The 18,857-nt window shown below is 41.2% G+C and overlaps 1 pseudogene; it reads left to right on the plus strand.

Moving 5' to 3' along the window:
• Positions 1-1,481: 1,481 nt before the first annotated feature.
• LOC120861153 lies at positions 1,482-2,329 on the plus strand (annotated as a pseudogene).
• The last annotated feature ends 16,528 nt before the right edge of the window (positions 2,330-18,857 follow it).

Below are 18,857 nucleotides of genomic sequence, written 5' to 3' on the forward strand. Positions count from 1 at the left end.
TAGAAAGAACATATCTCAACATAATAAAGGCCATATACAACAAACCCAGGCTTCCCAGGTGGCACTAGTGGTAAAGAACCCACCTGCCAATACAGGAGATATAAGAGATGTGGTTTCAATCCCTGGGTAGGGAAGATGCCCTGGAGGAGGAAATGGCAACCCACTCCAATATTCTTGCCTGGAGAATCCCATGGACAGAGGAACCTGGCAGGCTACAGTCCTTAGGATCAGAGTCAGCAAAGAGCCAGACACAATTGAAGCAACTTAGCATGCACAGCACAACAAACCCACAGCTAACATTATTCTCAATGGTAAAAAATTGAAAGCATTTCCTTTAAGAGCAGGAACAAGGCAAGGGTGCCCACTCTTGCCACTATCATTCAACATAATTTTGGAAGTCTTAGCCACAGTAATCAGGAAAGAAAAAGAAATAAACGTAATCCAGATTGGAAAAGAAGTAAAACTCACACTGTTTGCACTTGACATGATGTTTCTCTATATAGAAACCCTAAAGATTCCACCAGAAAATTACTAGTGCTAACCAATGAAAATAGTAAAGTCACAGGATATAAAATCAATACACAGAACTCCTTTGTATTCCTATACACTAACAATGAAAAATTAGAAAGAGAAATTAAGGAAACAATCCCATTCACCATTGCAGCAAAATGAATAAAATACTTAGGAGTAACTTATCTAAAGAGACAAAAGACCTGTTTGCAGAAAACTGTAAGATCCTTATGAAAGAAATTAATTAACAGATGGAGAGATATAAATTGTTCTTGGATTGGAAGAATCAATATTGTGAAAATGATTATACTACTCAAAGCAATCTATAGATTCAGTGCAATCCCTATCAAACTACCAATGGTATTTTTCACAGAAGTAGAACAAATAATTCCACAATTTGTATGGAAACACAGAAGACCCTGAATAGCCAAAGCAATCTTGAGAAGGAAGAAGAGCTGGAAGAATCAACCTCCCTGACTTCAGGCTTTACTGTAAAGCTACAGTCATCAAGACAGTATGGTTCTGGCACAAAAATGCTGCTGCTGCTGCTAAGTTGCTTCAGTCGTGTCCAACTCTGTGCAACCCCATAGATGGTAGCCCACCAGGCTCCCCCATCCCTGGGATTCTCCAGGCAAGAACACTGGAGTGAGTTGCCATTTCCTTCTCCAATGTGTGAAAGTGAAGTCACTCAGTCATGTCTGACTCTTCCTGACCCCATGGACTGCAGCCTACCAGGCTCCTCAGTCCATGGGATTTTCCAGGCAAGAGTACTGGAGTGGGGTGCCATTGCCTTCACCAGGCACAAAAATAGAAACATAGAAAAATGGAACAAAATAGAAAGCCTGGAGACAAATCCACCCACATATGGGTAATTTATCTTTGACAAAGTAGGCAAAAATGTACAATGGAAAAAAGACAGTCTCTTCAAGAAGTGGTGCTGGGGGCCCCTCAATCGCACTGCGCCTCGACCCATGGCCACCTACCCGTACCGCCTGGGCCTGGCGCTGGCCCCGCGCTGCCGGACCAGAGCTTCCTGTGGAACGTCTACCAGAGGGTTGATAAGGACAGGAGCGGTGTGATATCTGACAACGAGTTTCAGCAAGCACTGTCCAATGGCACCTGGACTCCGTTTAACCCAGTGACTGTCCGATCGATCATATCCATGTTTGACAGAGAGAACAAGGCCGGCGTGAACTTCAGTGAGTTCACTGGCGTCTGGAAGTACATCATGGACTGGCAGAACGTCTTCCGCATATACGACAAGGACAACTCAGGCATGATCGACAAGAACGAGCTCAAGCAAGCCCTCTCAGGTTTCGGGTACCGGCTCTCTGATCAGTTTCACGACATCCTCATTCGGAAGTTCAACCGACAAGGCCGGGGGCAGATCAGCCTTCGACGACTTCATCCAGGGCTGCACCGTGCTGCAGAGGTTGACAGATATATTCAGACACTACGATACAGACCAGGACGGCTGGATCCAAGTGTCATATGAACAGTATCTGTCCATGGTCGTCAGCATCGTATGATCCTGCCTTTCTCCAAATACCAGCATGACTTACGGAAAAAAAGACTGAAAATGCCAAATCTCTTACCTTTAATGAAACAAGCACCAGTGCAGTTAGACACTGCTCTTTCTTTAGATTTTGTATAACTACTATTTGGGGACCCAACTGCATATATGTGGATAAGCTGGTTAACGTTTCCCAGTTGTAACAATAGTTACATCTTTCCTCAGATACAGACATTTGATACGAGGCTGTTTAATTGTGCCATGAGGTAACATATAATAATGTTTCAGGTATTCTGCTTGCAAAAAGCTTATGTGCTTTTTCAGATAGCTCTAGTTCTGGAGTAGAAATACTTTATTAGCCAATAGGAACTTTAAATAATATGGAACTTGCACAGAGGGCCACTCACGTGCCTTATTTTTTAAAGGGGGTTTACTGTATCCACTTGAACGTGCAGTGCAAGCAATAAAGCATGTGTATCCTTGTGCCAAAAAAAAAAAAGTCGTGCTGGGAAAACTAGGCAGATACAGTTCCAGTTCAGTCACTCAGTTGTCTCCGACTCTTTGCGACCGCGTGAATTGCAGCACGCCAGGCCTCCCTGTCCATCACCAACTCTCGGAGTTCACTCAGACTCACATCCATCGAGTCAGTGATGCATCCAGCCATCTCATCCTCTGTTGTCCCCTTCTCCTCCTGCCCGCAATCCCTCCCAGCATCAAAGTCTTTCCCAATGAATCAACTCTTTGCATGAGGTGGCCTAAGTACTGGAGTTTCAGCATTAGCATCAGTCCTTCCAAAGAACACCCAGGGCTGATCTCCTTCAGAATGGACTGGTTGGATCTCCTTGCAGTCCAAGGGACTCTCAAGAGTCTTCTCCAACACCACAGTTCAAAAGCATCAATTCTTTGGCGCTCAGCTTTCTTCACAGTCCAACTCTCACATCCATACATGACCACTGGAAAAACCACAGCCTTGACTAGACGGACCTTAGTTGGCAAAGTAATGTCTCTGCTTTCGAATATGCTATCTAGGTTGGTCATAACTTTCCTTTCAAGGAGTAAGTGTCTTTTAATTTCATAGCAGCAAACACCATCTGCAGTGATTTGGAAGCCCAGAAATAAAGTCTGACCCTGTTTCCACTGTTTCCCCATCTATTTCCCATAAAGTGATGGGACCAGATGCCAAGATCTTCGTTTTCTGAATGTTGAGCTTTAAGCCAACTTTTTCACTTTCTTCTTTCACGTTCAAGAGGCTTTTTAGTTCCTCTTCACTTTTTGCCATAAGGTGGTGTCATCTGCATATCTGAGGTTATTGATATTTCTCCCGGCAATCTTGATTCCAGTTTGTGATTCATCCAGCCCAGCATTTTGAATGATGTACTCTGCATATAAGTAAAGTAAGCAAGGTGACAATATACAGCCTTGACGTACTCCTTTCCCAATTTGGAACCAGTCTGTTGTTCCATGTCCAGTTCTAACAGTTGTTTCTTGACCTGCATACAGGTTTCTCAAGAGGCAGGTCAGGTGGTCTGGTATTTCCATCTCTTTAAGAATTTTCCACAGTTTGTTTTGATCCACATAGTCACAGGCTTTGGTGTAGTCAATAAAGAAGAAGTAGATGTTTTTCTGGAATTCTCTTGCTTTTTTTGATGGTCCAATGGATGTTGGCAGTTTGATCTCTGGTTCCTCTGCCTTTTCTAAATCCAGCTTGAACATATGGAAGTTCATGGTTCAAGTACTGTTGAAGTCTGGCTTGGAAAATTTTGAGCATTACTTTGCTAGTGTGTGTGAGATGAGTACAATTGTGCAGTAGTTTGAACATTCTTTGGTATTACCTTTTTTTGGGATTACAATGAAAACTGATTTATTCCAGTCCTTTGGCCACTGCTGAGTTTTCCAAATTTTCTGGCATATTGAGTGCAGCACTTTCACAGCATCATCTTTAAGGATTTGAAATAGCTCAACTGGAATTTCATCACCTCCACTAGCTTTGTTCGTAGTATTGCTTCCTAAGGCCCACTTGACTTCATACTCCAGGATGTCTGGCTCTAGGTGAGTGATCACACCATTGTAGTTTCTTGGGTCATTAGATTTTTTCATATAGTTCTTCTGTGTATTCTTGCCACCTCTTCTTAATACCTTCTTTTCTGTTAGGTCCATACCATTCTGTCCTTTATTGAGCCCATCTTTGCATGAAATGTTTCCTTGGTATCTCTAATTTTCTTGAAGAGATCTCTAGCCTTTTCCATTTTATTGTTTTCTTCTATTTCTTTGCACTGATCACTGAGAATGGCTTTCTCATCTCTTCTTGCTATTCTTTGGAACTCTGCATTCAAATGGATATATCTTTCATTTTCTCCTTTGCCTTTTGCTTCTCTTGTTTTCTCAGTTATTTGTAAGTCCTCCTCAAACAACAATTTTCCTTTTTGCATTTATTTTTCTCGGGAATGGTTTTGATCATGGCCTCTAGTCCAGTGTTACAAATCTCTGCCCATAGTTCTTCAGACACTCTATCAGATTGAATCCCTTTAATCTATTTGCCACTTCCACTGTATAATCATAAGAGATTTGATTTAGGTCATACCTGAATGGTCTAGTGATTTTCCCTACTTTCTTCAATTTAAGTCTGAATTTTGCAATAAGGAATTAATGATCAGAGCCACAGTCAGCTCCCAGTCTTGTTTTTGCTGACTGTATAGAGTGTCTCCATCTTCAGCTTCAAAGAATATGATCAATCTGATTTTGCTATTTACTATCACTAGGACCACAGCCTTGTCAAACTCAGTGAAACCAAGCCATGCCCACAGGGCAACCCAAGATGGGCAGGTCATGGTGGAGAGGTCTGACAGAATGTGGTCCACTGGAGAAGGGAATGGCAAACCACTTCAGTATTCTTGCCTTGAGAACCCCATGAACAGTATGAAAAGGCAAAATGATAGGATACCAAAAGAGGAACTCCCCAGGTCATTAAGTGCCCAATATGCTACTGGAGATCAATGGAGAAATAACTCCAGAAAGAATGAAGGGATGAAGCCAAAGCAAAAACAATACCTAGATGTGGATGTGACTGGTGATAGAAGCAAGGTCCGATGCTGTAAAGAGCAATATTGCATAGGAACCTGGAATGTCAGGTCCATGAATCAAGGCAAATTGGAAGTGGTCAAACAAGAGATGGCAAGAGTGAATGTCGACATTCTAGGAATCAGCGAACTAAAATGGACTGGAATGGGTGAATTTAACTCAGATGACCATTATATCTACTATTGTGGGCAGGAATCCCTCAGAAGAAATGGAGTAGCCATCATGGTCAACAAAAGGGTCCAAAATGCAGTACTTGGATGCAATCTCAAAAACAACAGAATGATCTCTGTTCGTCTCCAAGGCAAACCATTCAATATCACAGTTATCCAAGTCTATGCCCCAACCAGTAATGCTGAAGAAGCTGAAGTTGATCGGTTTTATGAAGACCTACAAGACCTTATAGAACTAACACCCCAAAAAGATGTCCTTTTCATTATAGGGGACTGGAATGCAAAAGTAGGAAGTCAAGAAACCTGGAGTAACAAGCAAATTTGGCCTCGGAATGCGGAATGAAGCAGGGCAAAGACTAACCGAGTTTTGCAAAGAAAATGCACTTGTCATAGCAAACACCCTCTTCCAACAACACAAGAGAAGACTCTACACATGGACATCACCAGATGGTCAACACCAAAATCAGATTGATTCTATTCTTTGCAGCCAAAGATGGAGAAGCTCTAAACAGTCAACAAAAACAAGACCAGGAGCTGACTGTGGCTCAGTTCATGAACTCCTTATTACCAAATTCAGACTCAAATTGAAGAAAGTAGGGAAAACCGCTAGACTATTCAGTTATGACCTAAAGCAAATCCCTTATGATTATACAGTGGAAGTGAGAAATACATTTAAGGGCCTAGATCTGATAGATAGAGTGCCTGATGAACTAGGGAATGAGGTTCGAGACATTGTCAGGAGACAGGGATCAAGACCATCCCCATGGAAAAGAAATGCAAAAAAGCAAAATGGTTGTCTGGGGAGGCCTTACAAATAGCTGTGAAAAGAGGAGAAGTTAAAAGCAAAGGAGAAAAGGAAAGATATAAGCATCGGAATGCAGAGTTCCAAAGAATAGCAAGAAGAGATAAGAAAGCCTTCTTCAGCAATCAGTGCAAAGAAATAGAGGAAAAGAACAGAATGGGAAAGACTAGAGATCTCTTCAAGAAAATTAGAGATACCAAGGGAACATTTCATGCAAAGATGGGCTCGATAAAGGACAGAAATGGTCTGGACCTAACAGAAGCATAAGATATTAAGAAGAGGTGGCAAGAATACACAGAAGAACTGTACAAAAAAGATCTTCATGACCCGGATAATCATGATGATGTGATCACTAATCTAGAGCCAGACATCCTGGAATGTGAAGTCAAGTGGGCCGTGGAAAGCATTGTTACGAACAAAGCTAGTGGAGGTGATGGAATTCCAGTAGAGCTGTTTCAAATCCTGAAAGATGATGCTGTGAAAGTGCTGCACTCAATATGCCAACAAATTTGGAAAACTCACCAGTGGCCACAGGACTGGAAAAGGTCAGTTTTCACTGCAATTCCAAAGAAAGGCAATGCCAAAGAATGCTCAAACTGTCGTACAATTGCACTCATCTCACACACACTAGCAAAGTAATGCTCAAAATTCTCCAAGCCAGGCTTCAGCAATATGTGAACCGTGAACTTCCATATGTTCAAGCTGGATTTAGAAAAGGCAGAGGAACCAGAGATCAAATTGCCAACATCTGCTGGATCATGGTAAAGCAAGAGAGTTCCAGAAAAACATCTGTTTCTGCTTTATTGACTATGCCAAAGCCTTTGACTGTGTAGATCACAATAAACTGTGGAAAATTCTGAAAGAGATGGGAATTCCAGACCACCTGACGTGCCTCTTGAGAAATCTGTATGCAGGTCAGGAAGCTACAGTTAGAACTGGACATGGAACAACAGACTGGTTCCTAATAGGAAAAGGAGTACATCAAGGCTGTATATTGTCACCCTGCTTATTTAACTTATATGCAGAGTGCATCATGAGAAACGCTGGACTGGAAGAAGCACAAGCTGGAATCAAGATTGCCAGGAGAAATATCAGTAACCTCAGATATGCAGATGATACCACCCTTATGGCAGAAAGTAAAGAGGAACTAAAAAGCTTCTTGATGAAAGTGAAAGAGGAGAGTGAAAAAGTTGGCCTAAAGCTCAACATTCAGAAAACGAAGATCATGGCATCTGGTCCCATCACTTCATGGCAAATAGATGGGGAAACAGTGGAAACAGTGTCAGACTTTATTTTTGGGGGCTCCAAAATCACTGCAGATGGTGACTGCAGCCATGAAACTAAAAGACACTTAAAAAGTTATGACCAACCTAGATAGCATATTCAAAAGCAGAGACATTACTTTGCCGACTAATGTCTGTCTAGTCAAGGCTATGTTTTTTCCAGTGGTCATGTATGGATGTGAGAGTTGGACTGTGAAGAAGGCTGAGCACTGAAGAATTGATGCTTTTGAACTGTGGTGTTGGAGAAGACTCTTGAGAGTCCCTTGGACTGCAAGGAGATCCAACCAGTCCATTCTGAAGGAGATCAGTCCTGGGATTTCTTTGGAAGGAATGATTCTAAAGCTGAAACTCCAGTACTTAGGCCACCTCATGCAAAGAGTTGACTCATTGGAAAATACTGTGATGCTGGGAGGGATTGGGGGCAGGAGGAGAAGAGGACGACAGAGGATGAGATGGCTGGATGGCATCACTGACTCGATGGATGTGAGTCTGAGTGAACTCCGGGAGTTGGTGATGGACAGGGAGGCCTGGTGTGCTGCTATTCATGGGGTCGCAAAGAGTCGGACACAACTGAGTGACTGAACTGAACTGAACTCTTGTCCATGTTTAGAGTTGTCTCTTGGTTTGTTGGAAGAGGGTGTTTGCTATGACCAGCAAGTTCTCTTGGCAAAACTCTGTTAGCCTTTGCCCTGCTTCATTTTTTACTCCAATGCCAAACTTGCCTTTTACCCTACATATCCCTTCACTCTTACTTTTGCATTTCAGTCCCCTAGGATGAAAAGGACATACTAATACCATACACAAAAAAGTCTCAAAATGAACTAAAGATGTAAATGTAAGACCAAGAACTATAAAACTCTTAGAGGGAAACATAGAACACTCTTTGGCATAGACTATTGCTTGATCCTCTCTGACCCACCTCCTAAAGTAATGGAAATAAAAACAAAAATAAACAAATGGATCTAATTAAACTTAAAAACTTATGCACAGCAAAGGAAACAATAAATAAGAATAAAAGACAACCTTCAGGGAGAGGACATATGTATACCTATTGCTGATTCATGTTGACGTTTGGCAGAAACCCGCAAATACTGTAAGGCAATTATTCTTCAATTAAAAATAAATAAATAAAAAAGAGACAGCCCTCAGAATCGGAGGAAATAATAGGAAAAGAAACATCCCTATAATATATAACCAGTTTGTTCAGGTCAGTACCAGAGAAACAAACAACCCTATCAAAAAGTGGGCAGAAGATTTAAGCAGACATTTCTCCAAGGATGAGACATTTCTCCCTACAGATGGTTAATAAATGTATGAAAAGATACTCAACATCAATTAGAGAAAAGCAAGTCAAAATTACAATGAGGTATCATCTCACACTGGTCAGAATGGCCATCATCAAAAAGTCTACAAACAATAAATGCTGAAGAGAACGTGGAGAAAAGGGAAACCTCTTCCACTGTTGGTGGGAATGCAAATTGGTACACCCACTATGGAGAACAGTATGGAGAGTCCTTAAGAAAAAAACTAGGAATAAAGCTACTATATGAGCCAGAAATCCCACTACTGGGCAAACACTCTGAGGAAATCATAACTGAAAAAGACACATGTACCCAAGTGTTCATTGCAGAACTACTTACAATAGCCAGGACATGGAAGCAACTTAAGATGTCCATCGACAGATGAATGGATAAAGAAGTTGTGGTACATACACACAATGGAATATTACTCAGCTATTAAAAGGAATTAAAAAAGGTTCTAATGAAGTGGACAAATATAAAGTCTATTATACAAAATGAAGTAAGTCAGAAAGAGAAAGACAAATATCATATATTAATGCATATACATGGAATCTAGAAAGATGGTACTAATGAACCTATCTATAGGGCAGCAATAGAGATGCAGACATAGAGAACAGATTTTTGGACACAGTGGGGGAGAGAGAAGGTGGGATTGTTTGAAAGAGTAGCAATGAAACAAATATATTATCATATGTAAATTAGAGAGCCAATAGGAATTTGCTGTATGACACAGGGAACCCAAAACCGGTGCTCCATGACAACCTAGAGGGGTGCGCTGGGGAGGGAGTTGTGAGGGAGATTTAAGAGTGAGGGGACATATGTATACCTGTGGCTCATTCAGGCTGATGTATGGCAGAAACCATCATATATTGTAAAGTAATTATCCTCCAATTAAAGATAAATTTTAAAAAATTTTAAAAAGGATTACTTTCTTCAAAAGCTCTAAGTATAGCAAAGCATATTTTAATCATTTCAAGGTTACATTATTGATTACAACATTATGAATTAATGATTTAGTGATACTTTTTATTTTGCTATGATCCATTTTTATAGTTGGATTTTGAGAAGTTTAAAATGTAATCAATGAAAACATAGTAAAAACAAGCTATAGATGGAATACTATTGATTAAAGGACTTTTCTCAAATCTTAAAAAAAAATCTGGCTTACAATTCTATATTAACTATGACTGTGGCATCCAGTCCCATCATTTCATGGCAAGTAGAAGGGGAAGCAGTGGAAGCAGAGACAGATTTTACTTTCTTGAGCTCCAAAATACTGCCGATGATGACTGCAGCTATGAAATTAAAAGACACTTACTCCTTGGAAGGAAAGCTATGACAAACCTAGACAGCATATTAAAAAACAAAGATCACTTTACCAACAAAGGTCAGGATAATCAAAGCTATGGTTTTTCCAGTAATATGTACAGATACAAGAGTTGGACCAAAAAGAAGACTGAGCGCTGAAGAATTGATGCTTTCTAACTGTGATGCTGGAGAAGACTCTGGAGAGTCCCTTGGACAGCAAGATCAAACCAGTCAATCCTAAAGGAAATCATCCCTGAATATGCATTGGAAGGGCTGATACTAAAGCTGAAGCTCCAATACTTTGGTCACCTGATGTCAAGAGCTGACTCATTGGAAAAGACCCTGATGCTGAGAAGATTGAAAGTAAAAGGAGAAGGGATGGCAGAGGATGAGATGGTTTGATGGCATCATCTATTCAATGGACATGAATCTGAGCAAACTCTGGGAGACAGTGAAGGACAGGTAATCCTGGCATGCTGTAGTCCATGGGGTTGCAGAGTGTAGGACATGACTTAGCAACTGAAGAACAACACGACTTTAAGAATTCTGAGCGTATCAGTTAAAAATCCAAGGATAATTTTCAATCAGTTGTGTGTGTGTGCTCAGCTGCTTCAGTCATGTCCAACTCTGTGACTCATTGGGCTGTAGCCCACTAGGCTCTTCTGTTCATGAGATTCTCCAGGAGAGAATACTAAAGTGGGTTGCCATGCCCTCCTCCAGGGGATCTTTCTCAACCCAGGGATCACACCCAGGTCTCCTACATCTCTTACATTGCAGGTGAATTCTTCACCACTGAGCCATGGGGGAAGCCCTTTCAATCAGTTACCTAAATTTTATTAATAGTTCTCACATTTCCCACCACCATAGGCATAAAATAATTTTTTAAAATTTAAACAAATTTAGGGAACTAAAGCACTGTGGTAGATATTTATTTGTCTCCTAATGTGAGTTCCACCCTGCACTAATGCTGCTACTGTTGCTGCTGCTAAGTCGCTTCAGTCGTATCTGACTCTGTGCGACCCCATAGACAGCAGCCCACCAGGCTCCCCTGTCCCTGGGATTCTCCAGGCAAGAACATTGGAGTGGGTGCCATTTCCTTCTCCAATGCATGAAAGTGAAAAGTGAAAGTGAAGTCACTCAGTCGTGTCCAACTCTTGGCGACCCCATGGACCGCAGCCCACTAGGCTTCTCCATCCATGGGATTTTCCAGGCAAGAGTACTGAAGTGGGGTGCCATTGCCTTCTCTGCTTGCACTAATGGACAGATAATAAAGCAATAAATAAAATGGACAAAATCCCAGCCTTCAATAAGCATGTGGAAATTCAGTTACAGAAAAACACAAGTTAAAAACCACAATGAAATACTACCCTACTGCCAGTAGAATGGCTAAAATTGAAATGGACCACAGCCCATGATAGACCTCTTACAGCTGGTGAGAATCTTAAAATGTTATAACCATTTTGGAAAACTGTTTGGTAGTTTCTTATAAAGTTAAACATATACCTATCCTATAGTCCAGTAATTCCCCTTCTAGATATTTACCCAAGAGAAATGAAAACATATGCCCACAAGAAGAATCTAGAAGAATATTCATAGATACTTTATTAATAATGGCCTCAAACTGGAAATGATACAATTGTCAATAATCAGAAAAAGAAGTAAACAAACTGCAGTATGTTCACATAGTGGAATGCTACTGAACAAGAAAAAGGAGTGAAGGATTGATACAACAATACAAACAACAGTGCAGCTGAATTTAAAAAACATTATGCCGAGCAAAAGAAGCCCAGATACAAAAACCTGTGTAATTTCATTTATGTAAAACTCTAGAACAGGTAAAGTTAATCTAGACTTCCCTGGTGGTCTAGTGGTTAAGAATTCGCTTGCCAATGCAGGGAACACAGGTTCGATCCCTGGTCTGGGAAGATTCCACATGCCTCGGGGCAACTAAGCCCATGTGCCCTGACTATTGAGCCCTTGCTCTAGAGCCCGCATGACACAACTACTGAAGCCTGAGAGCTCTAGAGCGCATGCTGTGTTACAAGAGAAGCCACAGGAAAGAGAAGTCCGCACACCACAACCAGAGAAAAGCCCGCCTGCAGCAGTGAACACCGAGCACAGCCAAAACCAAAACAAAACACTTAAGCAATTGTTGAAGGAACTCCCTGACCATCCAGTGGTTAGGATTGCATGCTTTCACTGCCAAGGGATGGGGTTCAATCCCTGGTTGGGGAACTAAGATCTTACAAGCCAGGCTTCAGTAGTAAGGAATCTGCCTGCCAATGCAGGAGACATGGGTTCAATCTGGGAAGATCCCACATGCCGTGGAGCAACTAAGCCCCTGTGCCACATCAGCTGAGCCTGTGCTTTAGAGTAGGGGAGCCGCAACTTCTGAAGCCCACATGCCCCAGAGCCCATGGTCCGCAACAGGAGAAGTTACCGCAATGAGAAGCCAGCGCACTGCAACTCAAGAGTAGCTCATACAGCAACGAAGACTCAGGATAGCCAAAAACAAATTTTAAAAGTAATTGAAAAGAAAAGATTTCACAAGGCACACACCACGGCCAAACAAAAAACAAAACTCAGTAGAAGTTGGTCGAGTGTGTATGAAAGGTCGTCAAAACGGGGGAAAGCGGTCGGAGTGGAAGTCAGAGAAAGTGCTGGGCTGGCCATGCCAGGAAGGAGCAATAGGGCATTGTCAGCGGGCTCCAGTGAAGTGCTGATAACTTCACTTCCTTCTCAAAGGATCACTTTAGCTTTTTGTTGTTAATAGACCACTGGGAGAAGGGCAGAAATCTAGGGGTTGGTTCAGAGACCATCACAATAATCCCCTGCCAGTGGCTGTACTGGAGGGAGGCACTGCAGGTGGTGAAGAGAGCTCAGATTCTAGTAAATTTTGAAGGTAAAGCCTACGGATTTCCTGATGGATTAGTTGTGTGTGTGTGTGTTTGTGTGAGACAGAGATAGAATCATGAGTGATACCAATTCTTTCATAAATTTTAGGCCTTCAGTTTAATCAGTGATAAGTATTTCTGCTGCATCTTACAACTAAACATGTATACCAGTGTGTGGTCAAATTGTGGGTGAGAATCTTGTGTATTATTTTTAAGTTTTTACCATTTTTGCTCAGAGACACCTAAATTACCACCAGATGGCACTATGGATTTAGTTGGTTGAGGATTTCACATCTGTGGGCCCACAATCTTTTTTTTAATAACAGACTGGTCTTAAAGGGCCAGATGTCAGGATTTTTAGGCAAGATTTAGTGACAGGTGTTCAAAGTTTGTCTAGAGATTGCCCTGGTGGTCCAGTGGTTAAGACTCTGTGCCTCTACTGCAAGGGGTGTGGGTTTGATCCTTGATCAAGGAAATAAGATCTCATGCACTGTTAGGTGCAGCCCCCCCAAAAATAAATAAATAAATAAATAAATAAAATAAAAGCTTGCCAAGTGACCAACTAAAGACTGCAAATGCAGATAAGGAACTGAGAAAAGGAAGCCTAAAAAAGACATGGTGCTATAGACTTTTTGCAAGGGCAGTTTGAGGGAGAAAAGAGGAAGCCAAAGCTCTAGAAAATCCAAAACCTCAAACTTCATTTAAAAGTATGCCAAGAAACACATTCTGGGATGGCAGAGGCAAATCACACTTTCCTGAGTACAATTTATCTGTTGTTCACATCTCAAGGCCGATTAAAGTAAATATTTTATTAGAAATATATTTACAAGCATTTTACCTGCCAATACAGGGGACACAGCTTTGATTCCTGGTCAGGGAAGATCCCACACACTGGGGAGTAACTAAATACTGAGCCTGCACTCAAGAGCCTGTGCTCCACAACAAGAGAAGCCACAGCAATGAGAAGCCCGTGCACTGCAAACCCCACCTCACAACATCTAGAGAAAGCCCACGCACAGCAACAAAGACCAAATGCAGCCAAAAATAAATAAATAAATAAAATAATTTTAAAATAGCTATATTTACAAATTTATTTAGAATTAGTATTTATAAACATCTGCCAATTGTGTTATATTTATAAATAAATTCTCTAAAAAAGGTTATTTTTCTCTCATAATTCCAGATAATTCCACTAGCTTTATTGAACTATTCTTCCAGCACTGAGGAAAAACATAGATAAAAAATGCCTATTTTTAATGTGCCCAAATAATGAAAGATCAGAAAAATAAAGCAACAGTTTGGATGCTGAGACATTGTTAGTCTTTGAGGAAATGCAAATTAAAACCATGATGAACTAGCACTTCATGCCTCCTAGGACGTCTATAATCAGAAAGAAAGAAGTGTGGATGAGGGTGTGGAATGTGTTGAGAAGCCAGAGCTTGTGTACTGAGTTAAGCATATGTAGCGGGCTTCCCTGTTGGCCCAGTAGTAAAGAATCTGGTGCCAGTATAGGAGACACAGGTTTGGTCCCTGATCCAGGAAGATTTCACACGCTACAGAGCAACTGGGTCTGTGCATCACAATTATTAAGTGTGTACACTATTGCCTGGGAGCCACAACTACTGAGCCTGTTTGCCCTAGAGCCCGTACTCTGCAATAAGAGAAGCCACCACTATGAGAAGCCTATGCACCAAAACTAGAGAATAGTGCCCACTTGCAGCAAATAGAGAAAAGTCCATGCAGCAACAAAGGCCAAGTGCAGCTAAAAATAAATTATACATATGTATAAGAATGGGCTTCTGTGGTGGCTCAGTCAGTAAAGAATCCACCTGCAATGCGTGAGACCTAGGCTTGATCCCTGGGTTGGGAAGATCCCCTGGAGGAGGGCATGGCAACCCGCTGCAGTATTCTTGCCTGGAGAATCCCCATGGACAGAGGAGCCTGGTGGGCTGCAGTCCATTGGGTCACAAAGAGTTGGACATGAGTGAGTGACTAAGCACACATGCACATATATAAGAATATGTAGATTATGACCTGAACAATGAAGGGGCAAAAGTCACTGAGGATCAGCATGTAACTCCCTCAGCAAATAAGCTCCCACTTTGGGGAAGTGAAGCCCATGGGTCATGTTAAGTGAAGATGTAGTTTCAATATACCCACACAAAAGAAGTAGAATCACAAGATTTATTATTACTTACAGATCCCAAAAGCAAGGTGGGTACACTGAGCTGCAGGAAAGGAGAGCTAGGTAAGCAGGAAGTGGAGAGCAGGGTAGCAAGCACATTTTACTCAAGGTGGTTGGGCAGAGGTTGCTAACTTTCATCAGGCTTTCCCCTAAGTTGTTATGTTAAAAGGTGCCCTGCAGAAAGCAAAGTAGGAACTTACTGTGGGTATCATCAACTCAAGTTTTTTCTAAATGTTCAGACTCTTGGTGTGAGTGGTGTTTTCATATTGTAAAACGAATAGGTAGCAACACTTTGGCTACCTGATGCGAAGAGCTGACTCATTTGAAAAGACCCTGATGCTGGGAAAGATTGAAGGCAAGAGAAGGGGACAACAGAGGATGAGATGGTTGGATGGTATCACTGACTCAATGGACATGAGTTTGAGTAAACTCCGGGAATTGGTGATGGACAGGGAGGCCTGGAGTGCTGCAGTCCATGGGGTCACAAAGAGTCGGATATGACTGAGCGACTGAACTGAAGCAACCCAGAAAAATGAAATTATTTTTCTCATCTCTTTGAAAGACTGGGGTTTTCATTCACTGAATGATTGAAATGTAAAATGACAACCCTTTTGGAAAAGGTTTGCAGTTAATCACACCACCGTGTGACTTAGCCATTTCACTCCTAAGTATTTGCCCAGTGAAAAAAAGAGCATATGTCTATAAAAGACTTGGGGCTCGGAAGGTGATGCTAGTGGTAAAGAACCTGGCTGCCAGTGCAGAAGATGTAAGAGATGCAAGTTCAATCCCTGGGTCAGGAAGATCCCCTGGAGAAGGTAATGGCAACCCACTCCAGTATTCTTGCCTGGATAATCCCATGGATTCTATGGGGTTGCATGAAGTCAGACATGACTGAAGTGATTGAGCACATACAAAGACTAGTGCACAAGAGTTAGCAGCAGTTTTGTTTGTAATAGTAAACAAACAACCCCCCCCCCAGATATTCTTCAACAGATAAAGGAATAAACACATATTATACATACATACTGGCTTTTCCAGTAGTCATGTAGGATGTGAGAGTTGGACCATAAAGAATGCTGAGCACTGAAGTATTGATGCTTTGAATTGTGCTGGAGAAGACTCTTGAGAATTCCTTGAATTTAGTCAATCCTAAAGGAAATCAACCCTGAATCGTCATTAGAAGGATGGATGCTGAAGCTGAAGCTCCAATACTTTGGCCACCTGATGGGAATAACTGACTCATTGGAAAAGACCCTGATGCTGGGAAAGATTGAGGGCAGGAGGATAAGGGGGAGACAGAGGATGAGATGGTTGAATGGCATCACCAACTCAATGGACATGAGTCTGAGCAAACTCTGGGAGATAGTCAAGGACAGGGAAGCTCGGTGTGCTGTAGTCCATGGGGATGAAAAGAGTTGAATACAACTTAGCAATTGAACAACACAGCAAAAACAATACATACATGCAATGGAAAATTACTTTGCAGTGAAAAGGAATGAATAACTGATGCATGAAATAGCATAGATGAATCTCAAAATAATTATGATGAGTGGGAAAAAAAGACCAAAAAAAAGAGTACATACTGTAAAACTGCATTTATATAAATATCTAGAAAATGCAAACTAAGCTATACTGACAGAAAGCAGATCAGTCTACCTGGGGATAGAGAGGATGTAGGGAAGGGCAAGAGGGAGGGATAACAGAGGGCACTGAAGATGTTCAGTCTCTTAATTTTGGGGACAATTTCATAGCAACACATCAAAGTGTACACTTGAAATTTGTGAAATTTATTGTATGTCAGTTCTACCTCAAAAAAGCTGTTAAAAATAAAATTTGGAAATGAGATACTGACATAGCCAACCTGAAGGCTATAACACTAGAGACAGGTCAGATAACTCTACAGATTGTTCCCCTTGGTTAGAAGTCAAAAGCACATTTATACATTTTTGAGACAAAGGATCATTCATCAAACCGATACACTGACATTTTACAGTTCAGCAGAGACATGAAGTCCAGACCTACTGTAGGAAGGGAGCAGCAGGTCACCATGACCCCTTACAGGATTAGGAAAGGAATGTTATCTTCTAAGGAGTCACATTGCTGGCGTCAGAAGAAGGGAAAAACGAACTTTATGGTTGAGCAGACATTTCTGTGTTTGAAGAGGTCTGGTTAATGTATAATGAAGAAGCACATTGCACATTGCTCCCTGTCTGGGAGGGCATGTGTTATTCTTAAGTTTTCTTGTCCTGCCTTAAAACACATACATTTTATTCCATCATAGGTGATAGGGAAAGAGAGCTTATAGGAATGACATTTCGGAAAGAGAAGTGTTTTTCTAGGAGAATAGATAAGAGATGTGATAATCTTGAGACAATGTCTGTTTGGGTGTGGTGTCTACTTTTCAAGTCCAAGAAGATTAAGGGTGTTCTCAAGGAGGGGTTTTATGACAATTGAGTTCTTTGGGGACAGTCTGCTTTAGGCAGGTAAGAGATTTCAGAAACTCAAATCTCTTTCACTCAAAACAATTCCTGTGCTACAGTGGCATATCCTGATCCCGATTCATTAGGAAAGTTTAATAATGTGCCCAAGGTCACACAGCTAATAAGTATACTTAAATAACTTGTTCAAAAAAACCTTTAAAGACAAATTTGAGTATGAGATATATTTTTTTTAACTTGCAAGAGTGTCCAGTTATTAGGGAATTGGAATGTGTACAAAGATGCAGGCAGATATTTAAAGGCAAAAATCACAAGGTCAGATGATAGCTCAGTTGTTACCAAACAACTGACAGGTCTGCTTGGTTGCATTTGGGTCAATGTTGATAAAAGAGAGACAATTCTTTCTCTCAATTAAAAAGAACAAGAGACTTCCCTGGCTGTCCTGTGGTAAAGACTCCAGGCTTCCACTGCAAAGAGCACAGGTTCAATCCCTGATCAAGGAACTAAGATTTTGCCCCTTGACAAAAATAAATAAATAAATAAAAATAAAAAATCAACAGCAAACAATAGAGAAGAAAGTCCAGGTTTGCTTCTCAGGGCTTAGGCTTATCTGCTTAGCTTATCTTGTAGGAATCCTTTTTTTTTGGACTATGGAATGAAAGTTTCAGGAAAAAAACATTTAAATTGCACAATAGTGAATGGGATAGAAAAGGCAGGATTGCAGAGAGACCAGTTGCAGAAATTCAGGCGAGCAATCAGAAGGCAGAACTAAGGGCAAGGCAAGAGCAATGGAAAGAAGATCAATTTGAAAACTGTCTCTGTGATAGAATACATTAGCTGGTTACAAACTAAAATCCTGAGACAAACCGATCTGGATTTTTTTTTTTTTTTTTTTTTTGCCACACAGTGTGGCATGAGGGATCTTAGTTTTCAGACAAGGGATCATGCCCCCTGCATTGGGATAATGAGAGTCTTAACCACTGGACTGCCAGGGAAGTCTCTAGATCTTGAACATCTATTAGGAATTATGACTAACAATAGAATCAGTGAGCATTAATTGAAATGACAAGTTACAATTAAAGAAACAAAAAAGATTGTACTTGTATGAAAATTATTATAATAGGGAGGACATATTATGATTTAATCTCAGTTGAATGTGTCATTAAGGGTTTCTACTGTGTCTATTTGCCTCACCACCCTATGCCCAGTACCTAGAAGTGTGATTGGCACAAAGCAGATGCTCCACGGCTTCAGAGCATATATTTTAGAAATCACTATTTGACATTCCCTTATTTTCCAAGCGAGGTCAGGGCACCCTCTGGTTTCACATTCTGTCCCTTTAAGAAGCTCGGGTGAAGGGAGAGAGCGTTGCCGG

This window comes from Oryx dammah, unplaced genomic scaffold, assembly GCF_014754425.2.
Source record: "Oryx dammah isolate SB20612 unplaced genomic scaffold, SCBI_Odam_1.1 HiC_scaffold_11229, whole genome shotgun sequence".
Classification (NCBI taxonomy): domain Eukaryota; kingdom Metazoa; phylum Chordata; class Mammalia; order Artiodactyla; family Bovidae; genus Oryx; species Oryx dammah.